Source organism: Triticum dicoccoides, chromosome 7B (genome assembly GCF_002162155.2).
Source record: "Triticum dicoccoides isolate Atlit2015 ecotype Zavitan chromosome 7B, WEW_v2.0, whole genome shotgun sequence".
Lineage (NCBI taxonomy): Eukaryota > Viridiplantae > Streptophyta > Magnoliopsida > Poales > Poaceae > Triticum > Triticum dicoccoides.
In genome coordinates, this window is record NC_041393.1 from 124,613,748 (window position 1) to 124,625,136 (window position 11,389).

The window sequence follows — 11,389 nt, forward strand, 5'->3', positions numbered from 1 at the left end:
AAACACAGGAGGGTTCCAGCGCGCTGTCATCATGGTTGCAGCATCCCCGGCGTCCCCGTCTCCGGCTCGCCATCGTTGTCGATTTGCACCGCCATGTCTAGCAAAAAAAGCTCCAGTGTTGGGTTGAAGCAAAAAGATTTGCCGGTTCCAGCAAAAAATAATTATGGTTCTAGCAAAAATCTCAGCAGCAGAAAAACTTTGGTAGTTGATTTGTAGCAAACAAATTAGCTAGTTCCAGCAAAAAGAAACGTTGGTTCCAACAATAAATCCTGACGCATCGAGCAAATGTTTGCTGGTTCCAGCAAATTACTTGACGCTTTGATGCGTGTCATATAAAATGGATGCAGCAATTAAGAACATTGGTTGTAGCAAAAACTCAAACAGTGATAGCAAAAAAAAGTGATGCACTGGTTCCACCAAGCAAACATGGTAGCAAAATAATTGATTGGTTCCGGCAAAAACCGAAGTTGGTGGTAGCAAATATGTACACTAGTTGTACCAAAAAACAAATGACATGGTACCAAAATTTTGGGTTGGTTTCATAAAAAAACAAACATGATGGTAGCAAAAATTAATTGGTTCCAGCAAAAACTAAAGATGATGGTAGCAACATTGAAAATTGGTTGTACCAAAAAGCAAATGACATGGCAACAAAATTTTAGGTTGGTTCCATCAAAAAACGAACATGGTGGTAGCAAAAAACTTACAATGGTTCCAACAAAAAGCAAGGGCGTTGGAAGCAAAAATTGGGTTTGTTTCCAAGAAAAGAAAATGCCGGATCTCCATCACTTGTCGTCGTGGTTGCAACGCCCCAACGCCGGCCGCCGCGGCTCTCCATCACTTCTCACTTTCATCGGCAGCACCGGTGGGTGTTGGTTTGCAGCACTGGTCCCTGGTGGGGGTGAGGGGGCAAGGTGCGGGCAGCCACGGTGGGGGAGGCGTGGTGGCCATGGCTGGCAGCACAACCAGTCGCCGGTGGGGAAGGTGCAAGCATCTACAGGGAGGAAGAAAAGGGGGAGACCGGAAGTTGCCATGTAGAAGAGATGCGCTCGTGCACAAGCGAAGAATGAGTGGATGGCGTTGTCCCTGAAAAGATAAGGTAATACATGAGGTGGTTATTTGGTGGTGGGCCTACGTGTAGACAAAGCGAGACGCGGAGCGAGAGGTGCGACCGGCCGAACGATTCGGCCAGCACGCCGCGTGGAAACGTTTACCTTCTGTTTATTAATATAAACAAAGCATGCATATTTCAGCTAGTATCTTTCTATCTATCTATCCTAGCTATTCAATCTTCTTCTATCTATTATCTATTCTATCTATTTCTATCTTTATATCTTCTATCTATCTATTCTATACTAAAAGCAAAATACGGAAGAAAAAAGACATATTAGCTAGAAAATCCTACATTAGTCAGAAAGATTTGAGCATTAAGCTCATGGACCAATATAATTTACTATGTTTAAATGTTTGAGATTAAATAGGTCAATTAACGCCCAAGTCTCAACATCACTTAAAGCCCATTATGATACCCTGTAACTTTTCTATCAATCAACTGAGCCTCTTCATATCAAGAACTCAGAGAGCAACTAGTTGAGGAGTACTCATTGTGGGCTCTCCCAAGGGTCACTTTTGGTGGAATGAGAGCGCCCCACAGCCACTGCCACCGCCATGTATCATGTGCCAGACCCTTCCTCGAGATTTCTTTTTATTATTATTTTTGTACGCATTTTTTGGTTTTAGATGATTTTTTGTTTTTTCGGATTTTCGGTTTTTGCCCAGTTTTCCCTAGGTTTTTGGACAAAAAAATTGTTTTTTGCGTGAAAAAATGTGTTTTCTTTTTTCGCAAGAAGTACAGATATACTTCTCGTAGAGGCACAACTTTTCTCCCACGAGAGGCATAGTTGTGCTTCTCAAAAAAAAAGAAAAAGAAATATGTGTTTTATTTTATTCTTTTGCTTTTGTGAGAGGCAAATTTTTACTTCACATGGAGGGACAGTTGTGCCTCTCAGAAAGAACAAAAAAATGTGTTTTTTTTTCGCAAGGGGCACATATTTACTTCTCGTGGAGGCACAAATCTGCTTTCGGAAAAGGCACGGTTGTGTCCCTCGACAAAAGGAAAAAAAATGTGTTTTCTTTTTTTTCTGGAGAGTCATAAATTTTCTTCTCATGGAGGCACATTTTCTTTCACGGGAGGCACATCCTCTTTGAAAAAAGAAAAAAGTGAGGAGAAACGTGCTTCCGGTTTGTTTGCTTTTTCTTTCATTCTTTTTAAGTTCATGTAAATCTATCAATATGGATCTAGTTTTGAAGGTCTCGACGCAAGGAATTCAACGATGAAAACGATTCGGGATTTAGACGCACGACTTAAGAGATAAAACGTTTTGAATGGCCGAATGAATGAATATACGAAAAAAGGAAAAAATCATAAGTTGCGACAAGTGACGCACATGCACTGCATCACTTGTCACAACTGGGAAGGTGGTGTGACCTTTACAAAGAGTACCCCTTAATTAGTAATTCCGGGGAACTCAATGTGCTGCTTGCTGCGGCAAATTGCCAAGAAAACGCACAGGGGAGTCTGAGTGGGCCGGCCCATCAGTGAGTGTACTATAGTACAAACATGTACATGCGAAACAGTTAACGCATCAGGAGGCCGACTGGGCCAGCAGCGAGTGTACTATAGTACAAACAGTGAAAATATCCAAAAATCATGTACATGCGAGGCTTTTTTTTTAACATATGTACATGCGAGACTGTTAACGCATGTTGCTAGCCACCGGGGCTCATGAATGTCAAAACTGTTATGGAGCGCGAACCTTTAAGAACTAAAGTAGTAAGTAGATCCGAATATTTTTTCAAATTTCAACAGCAATTTTTCTTTTAAAAATGCATATTTTTTCAACGTGTATTTTTCACATTTGTGAAGATTTTTTCATAAACTTGAACTTTTTTGAATTTATGAAGAATTTTTTTAAACATGACACTTTTTGAAACTCTAAAAATATATGAAAACATGGACAATTTTTAATCTGTAAATATTTGTTGAAAGTGGGTACATTTTAAAAACTCTGAACAAAATGTGGAAAGCAAACATTTTTTGAATCTTTGAATTACTTTTGAAAACAAGAACTTTTGTTGAAACTCGGAACAAATTTGATAATGAGAACATTTTTTCATAGTTGCAAACATGGCAGCAAAATTTGAAAACGACAACCAAAGGTGAGACCACTAAGCTACCACCTGCCATGCTGCTACTTCATTTTTTTCGTGATGTTTCATTTCTTTTCTTGAGATAATACATAACACATGCCAACTGGCCCAGTTATGATATAAAATTGCTTAGAAATTTAAGACTAATTAAGTCTTCGAAGAACCCAGTATATCTCATATACTTGTTACGACTATTTATAGATAATAAGTTGATCCTTACTGAATTTCATAGGCCAACCACTGTCTTATTCATGAATCAATATAAACTGATAGTAACTTAAAGACGCGTGAAATTGTTGTTGTGAGCTCGAGCTCAACAGTAAATTTAGTAAAACAATTCAAAAACTCCAAAAAAAATGGCAAGGAATATTGATTTTTCTTACATGCGTGCAAATTTTTGCGATGAAATCACATTCATGTAGGTGTGGACAAAAAAAAATGGTGCTCCAAAAACACACTTCTTGGAGCAATGCTTTTTTTCCCAACCTCCACGAGTGTGATTTTATGAAGAAAAATTGCACACGTTTAGCGAAAATATCAATGTTTCTTGCCAAAGAAAATCATTTTCTTAACTAATTTTTTAAAATTTACTGTTCACTCGAGCTCACATACTCCCTGTCCAAATAAGTGTTGATTCTTTAGGCTGGTCACAGTGGTGAGTAACTTAAACTAGTAAACATATGCATGTTACTAGTCTATTTTACTATTTTTATAGTGGATTGTGTTATATGTGTGATAATATAGAGACCTTCCTTTTGTAAACGGACGTTTGGCTCTTGGTGGCAGATTTTTTAAAATTCAAAATTCAAAAATTTTGGTTTTTGAAAAATCTGAAAAAGTTGTACAAGTAAACAAAATGTGAGGTATATGTTGTAAAATTTCAGGATGAAATACGTTGAAATGCGACCTGTACAAAAAAAAGACAAATTCATGGTGTGGAATGATCAATAGTATCATGTGTTAAAAAGGCGCAGATTTATATCTTTTCTGCACAGCCCTCATTTCAATGTATTTTGGCATGAAAATTTACACACTTGTGCTCTATGCCTTCATCTATCTATGTATTTTTTTCAAAAAATTTGAAATGTAAAAAATATGATTATTTTTACAAATTTTGAATTTTGCATTTGGAGGCCTCCATGGAGCTCGGCCTCCAAAAGCAATTTCCACCTTCCTTTGTATCTCTCACCTTAAATTACTTGTAACATCATTTATTTTTTCTTTATGTGACATGAATGTTATTATCTATGTTACTCCAGTCTTAAGAGCATCTCCAGCCGTTGGCCCCCCAGGGGCGCCTAAAATCGCCGCCTAGGGGCGAGCCGGCGCAAAAGAACGGCCTGGGGGCGAGTTGCCCCCCAGTCGCCGTCCCCAGGGCCGCCCCTAGGCGCGTCTAATTTAAAAAAGACCGTTCGGGCGAAGTTCGGCTAAACACGACTAAATTTCGGCAAACTTTGGCATATATTACATGTTTGACGCGTTTACATAGCAAATATAACTAAAAAAAGAAATCGCTAAACGCGGAGTAATCGCCGTCGTCGCCGCCGTCCTCACCGTGGTCGTCGTCGGCGGCCTTCTCCTCCTTGACGCGGCCGTCTCGGCTGCACCCCTGCCCGGCGTCCCCATGGCGGACAGGTGCCGGCAGCGCGCGCCGCTGTCGTCGAGGTAGCCAACTCCTCCTTCTTCGCGGCCCTGGCGGCGCTGCTCAAAGCGCCGCAGTGCGGCGACCTGGCGCTCCCTCTCCATCCTGAGGAAGTCCTTGCGCGACCATTTCAAGGCCGCATCGTCGTCGAGCGCCACCTCGCCGGGCTCCGTCTTCACGGTGGGGAGACCCGGCTCCGTTTTCACCGTCGCGAGCCCGGGCTCCGTCTTCGGCTTGACGAACTGCGGAGGAGCCGACGAGGGGGCGCGCCGGCCGCCTTCGTTGATGACGATGCCAACGCTGCGAGTGCGTCGGCCGAGCGGCGTCTCCGCCGCGGTCTCGGTCTTGACGCCGAGCAGCGCCGGAGTGCCGGAGGAGTGCGAAGAAGACCGTGACGAGGAGGAGGAAGACGACGAAGAGACGAACCTCCTGGGCAGCCATTGCCCGGCGCGTCGGCGGCGGACCGGGGCCACGGCCGCCGGGAGAGGGTATGTCAGTGGCGGCTCGTTGCCGCCCTCGAGGTGTGCCAGCACGCCACCGAGCGTGCGGCCGGGGATGCCCCACCAAACGCGGCGGCCCTCGCTGTTCTGTCTACCGCCCACCACCGGCGCCCCGTTGATGGATGCCAGCCTCTCCTCTTGACGGCGCTCGAAGTACGCCGCCCATGCCGAGTGGATGTCGGCGGCGTACTGGGGGAGGGAGCGCTGATCCTCGGTGAGGGAGGCGCACGCGAGCTCAACCTCGTCGGCGAAGTAGGCGGTCCGCACCGCGGGGTCGGGTAACGGTGGAACAGGCACTCCCCCGTTGCTGAGCCACCACCCCGACGGCCCGGCGCGCATGTTCGGCGGCGCCGGGATGTTGGCCTCGAACAGGAGCCACGACTCCTGTTCGCGGAGCGAGCGGCGGCCGAAGCCGTTGGCCGCCGCCTCGTCACCGGGGAAGCGTTCCGCCATTGGGGGAGGGAGGGCTCGGAGGAGGCGCACGAGAAAGGAAGAGGGAGGGCTCGACAGCGGCGGTGCACGGCACAGAGAGAGGGAGAGGACTCGGCGGCGAGGGGCTGGCGTGGGGTGAGACGACGAGAGCGCCGGCTTATATAGTTGCGCACGTATGTACGCGTGGCGGGAGGGGAGGCGACGCCGCGCCGCCCCGTGACGCGCCGCCCATGAGGAATCAATGACAAGGCTGACCGTCGGCGGCAGCGCGGCAGCCTTGGCATTGATCCCCGTGGGAACCAAGGCGATGAGGGCGACGAAGCGCCTGTCTCGCTGACTAGGCGGGCCCGCGGTTGCTTCGCGCCAAAATCACTCGCCCCGGCGCCCCCGGCACCCCAGCGTGCCGGGTTCGGCCTGGGTCCGCCGGCGCTGATTTCGGCCCAGGCCGACGAAAATCGGGCTCCTGGGGATGCGACTGGACCGTTTTTTAGCGCCGGCGCGAAAAAAGCGCCTGGGAAGACCGTTTTGGGACGCGGCTGGAGATGCTCTAACAAACCTTACGGGTGATCGTTGCTATGATAGATGTCCGTTGACCACTACATTTCAGCAGGTACAAAGCAACAAAATGAAACAGAAGGAAGATAGAAGTCACAGTTTCCACTTCTCCTTCTTTTCTCCTCCCGTAAAATATATTCCATGATATTTCCACTTTTGTGGTTCCGGAGATATGTATCGAGCAAAAGTGGTACGAACATCCATATACTAAAGTAGCAAAAACTATTTGAACCGATATTAACAAGACAACAATTTTGGAGCAAGGTTGAAAAATCACACATATCTTAGTGGAGCAAAAAAGAAAGTTCAAATATATATATTCGCGCAAAACGTCCACTTTCAGCTAGGTTGACTGACTCAATTTCTCTCCCATCTGCAGTTATATAAACCTGTGATCGGCAAGCAATTATGGACACCGGCCCGTCCCCCGTCCCCTGTGTCGCCCACCCCGCGGGCGACTCGGGCGAAACCCTAGCCGCCGGGCGAGCTCCCTCCTCGCCAGATCTCCTTCCCATCGCCGCCGCCAGCAGGCACCGCCGGGCAAAGCCCGCGCAGCGGCGGCGGCGGGGGGCACTCCGGTTCTCCCTCTTACGGTGCTCGGGAGTTGCGGGGCGTCCGCCATGGGAGAGCATGGTCACCGTGGCGAGCTTGCGCTAGGGCTGTGCGGCGAGCGTGTACGGCGCGCGGGAGCGCGTGCAGTGCGCGAACGCTGGCGTGGGATCTGGCTCTCATGGCGCGGCGGCGGCTGGCAGATCAGATCTCGGGGCGGCAGCCTCGATTGGTGACGTGCGGTGCGGCCTGCCTGGCGGGGGGCACTCGCAGGCATAGATGGGGGGCTTTCCACCGTTCCACGACTACGTGGGCGACGTGGAGGCGGCGGTGCTACGGCGGCTCCTCGATGGCCAACCGGAGTTCCATGGGAGGCGTCGTCTCCGACTCGATCTACTCCGGTTCGTGCTGGCTACGGTAGCGACTACGGTCGACGCCAATACTGCCTGGACGGATCTGGCGGGTGGGCATGGATCCGTGGGAAACTCCAGGCCGGCGTGGCGGCCGCACCAAAGTCGACGCCCTCGATGCTGATTCGCTTCTTGGAGGCTTCGGTGTGGATCCTATGCCCCCCCACTTCTGCCATGAGCGCAGGCAAAAGCCTCTGTTAGGTGGAGCGGTGTGGTATCAACCGTATCGTCGATGGTGGGTCTCGGCGGCATGGCGCGGTGGAGACTCGGCGTCTGATGTGCGGAGATGGACTCGCGCAGGAGGAGGAAGATGTCTGGCGTCATGGTGGCGTTGATGGCAGAGAGACTTGGCAAGGTCGGTGCATCAGTTCTGCTCTGAGGATGGACCAATGGAAGATGGAGGTGATGGCCCTTGCAGCGTGCGGTGCTCACTGGGAGTGTGCCGGTCTGGTGTGGAATCCAATCCAGGTAGTGGCTTGGATGGGACACCCGGCTTTAGATGTTAGGCTTTGGTGCGACGTCTGTTTGGTATTAGGCCCGGACATTCGGCACACCTTCATCAAGGGGATAGGAGTAGCAACATCGTTACAGAGATGGTGGCTTTAGGCTTATTGATGTATCACCTTGTATGGTCTTTGTGAATAATTAATAATATGGCTACATGCATCGTCTAGATGCAGAGGCCGGGGGTACATCCTCCTTTTCTAAAAAAAGCAATTATGGACACCAAAAACTTGTGATAAACCGTTAAGAATTAAAAAGGTAAATTATTCTCATCATAATTTGAGCGGATATATTCAATCGAAACCCGTCCACTTCAATGACCCATCCAACGTGTGTTCACTTCATTAGTAGGATGCAACTCAATTGTATTCATCGGAGTCTGTTACAATATATACAGGTGGTGTCTTGCGTGACAAGCCAACTAACCCCTACAATATCTCTAGGAATCAGTTATACAAGGCTAGAGATAATAGGAGAATCAGTCAGTAATAAATATAGAGATATCACGTTTCAACACCCCCCCCTCCCCCATAGTCGAAGCATCGACGTCGGCGAAGCAAAGACTGGAATGAAACTCCTGGAATGCAGCAGCTGGCAACCCCTTGGTCATGATGTCGGTGAACTGTTGGGTAGTCGGTACATGAAGAACTCGAAGCTGATCCAACTGAACCTTCTCACGCACAAAGTGAACATCGAGCTCAATGTGTTTGGTGCGCTTGTGCTGCACTGGATTAACCGCGAGGTAGGTGGCCGACACGTTATCAAAGAAGACCACAGTGGCTTTCGGAAGTGGAATCCGAAGCTCACCAAGAAGGTGACAAGGCCAACAAGTCTCTGCGGCCACATTGGCAACAACTCGGTACTCGGCCTCGGCACTTGAACGGGAGACAGTAGGCTGACATTTAGAGGACCAAGAGACAAGAGAGTCACCGAAGAAGACACAATATCCGCACGTGCAGCGCCGAGTGTCAGGACAACCAGCCAATCTGTGTCAGTGTAAGCAATAAGCTCAGTCGAGGCAGAGGCATGGAGACAAAGACCGTAGGTTGGCGTGCCACGAACGTACCGAAGAATGCGCTTGACCAAGTGTAGGATCGGAAGTATGTCTAGAGGGGGGTGATTAGACTACTTGACCAATTAAAAAGTTAACCTTTTCCCAATTTTAGTCTTTGGCAGATTTTATCTATCTTAGCACAAGTCAAGCAATCTTCACACAATTCAAGCAAGCATGCAAAGAGTATATGAGCAGCGGAAAGTAAAGCATGCAACTTGCAAGAATGTAAAGGGAAGGGTTTGGAGAATTCAAACGCAATTGGAGACACGGATGTTTTTGTCGTGGTTCCGATAGGTGGTGCTATCGTACATCCACGTTGATGGAGACTTCAACCCACGAAGGGTAACGGCTGCGCGAGTCCACGGAGGGCTCCACCCATGAAGGGTCCACGAAGAAGCAACCTTGTCTATCCCACCATGGCCGTCGCCCACGAAGGACTTGCCTCACTAGCGGTAGATCTTCACGAAGTAGGCGATCTCCTTGCCCTTACAAACTCCTTGGTTCAACTCCACAATCTTGTCGGAGGCTCCCAAGTGACACCTAGCCAATATAGGAGACACCATTCTCCAAGAAGTAACAAATGGTGCGTTGATGATGAACTCCTTGCTCTTGTGCTTCAAATGATAGTCTCCCCAACACTCAACTCTCTCTCACGGGATTTGGATTTGGTGGAAAGAAGATTTGAGTGGAAAGCAAGTTGGGGAAGGCTAGAGATCAAGATTCATATGGTAGGAATGGAATATCTTGGCCTCAACACATGAGCAGGTGGTTCTCTCTCAGAAATGGTAAGTTGGAAGTGTAGGTTTGTTCTGATGGCTCTCCCCACGAATGAAGAGGATGTGGAGGGGTATATATAGCCTCCACACAAAATCTAACCGTTACACACAATTTACCAATCTCGGTGGGACCGAATCAACAAACTCGGTCAGACCGATTTAGTAAACCTAGTGACCGTTAGGGTTTTCGATGGGACCGACATGCAACTCGGTAGGACCGATATGGTTAGGGTTAGGGCATAACGTAATCTTGATGAGACCGATTACACAAACTCGGTGAGACCAAATTTGGTAATAAGCTAACCAGAGAGTTGGTCAGGTAAACTCGGTGGGACCGGTTCGCTCATTTCGGTGAGACCAAAATGTTACGAAAAGGAAACAGAGAGTTTACATTGCAATCTCGGTGGGACCGATCGCTCACTTCGGTTAGACCGAAACGTTACGAAGGGAAACAGAGAGATTACAATCCCATCTCGGTGAGACCGAGATCCCTATCGGTGAGACCGATTTGCCTAGGGTTTGTGGCAGTGGCTATGACATCTGAACTCGGTGGCTCCGGGTAGAAAGATTCAGTGGGGTCGAGTTTGAATTTTGGTTTGGGTCATGTATGGATATGAGAAAGTAGTTGAGGGTTTTTCGAGCATATCACTAAGCACTGTGGAGCAAGAAACTCACTAAGCAACACCTCATCCCTCCTTGATAGTATTGGCTTTTCCTATAGACTCAATGTGATCTTGGATCACTAAAATATAAAATGTAGAGTCTTGAGATTTTGAACTTGAGCCAATCCTTTTATCCTTAGTATTTTGAGGGATCCACTTTCCTTATCCATGCCATGCCATTCATTGAGCTTTTCCTGAAATGTTCATCTTGGAATGATGTTAGCTCAATGAGCTATATGTTGTTAGGAATTACCAAAACCACCTAGGGATAGTTGCACTTTCAATCTCCCCCTTTTTGGTAATTGATGACAACATATAGATCAAAGCTTCGACAAATGATAATGAGATTGAAAAACATCGTCGCTTTGAGAAGTATGTGATAAGCAAGAGCTCCCCCTAAATTTGTGCATAGTTTTAAGATTTGCTTTGGACTGCAAATGCACAAGGAGTTAGGCTCATGGGTTACTCTTCCATGTCACATACATCTTGGTGGAGCGCTCAAAATAATAAGGATTGAATACATGCACTCATCACCAAGCAAAGTGAATGATCACATAGAGATAAATGGGATAATGTCGTCCAACAAGCATAAATGTAGCATATGATCAAACACATGATCATCATTGTATCACACAGACAATAAAGTAGTATCTCAAGCAAGCAAAAGCAAATAAAGTTCAACCACCAAAGCAAGAGAGAATAAAAAGCAACACTCTCTCTCGAAGCCTATGATCTATACATTTTTCTCCCCCTTTGGAAACAAGTTACCAAAAAGTTCATAGAAAATGCATAGTACTATGTTGTCTCTCAGGCTTGATCTTGATGTGGTGGTGTAGATATGACGCCAAGGATGAAAGCTTCAGTCGATGTGGATGGAGATGGAGGTGTAGGTGCTTGAGCTGGTTGCACTGGAGCTGTAGGACCTGTAGCTGGTGCAGATGAAGTGGCTCTGGTGTCTGTCACTGGCACTGCAGCTGATCTCTGAGCTCTAGGCACTCTGGCAAATGCATCTGTGGTTGTCTTGCCCTTCCTCTCCTGCATATCATCCTGAAACTGCTCAACAACAGACTGGATCTCAGTTACCTTCACATCCAA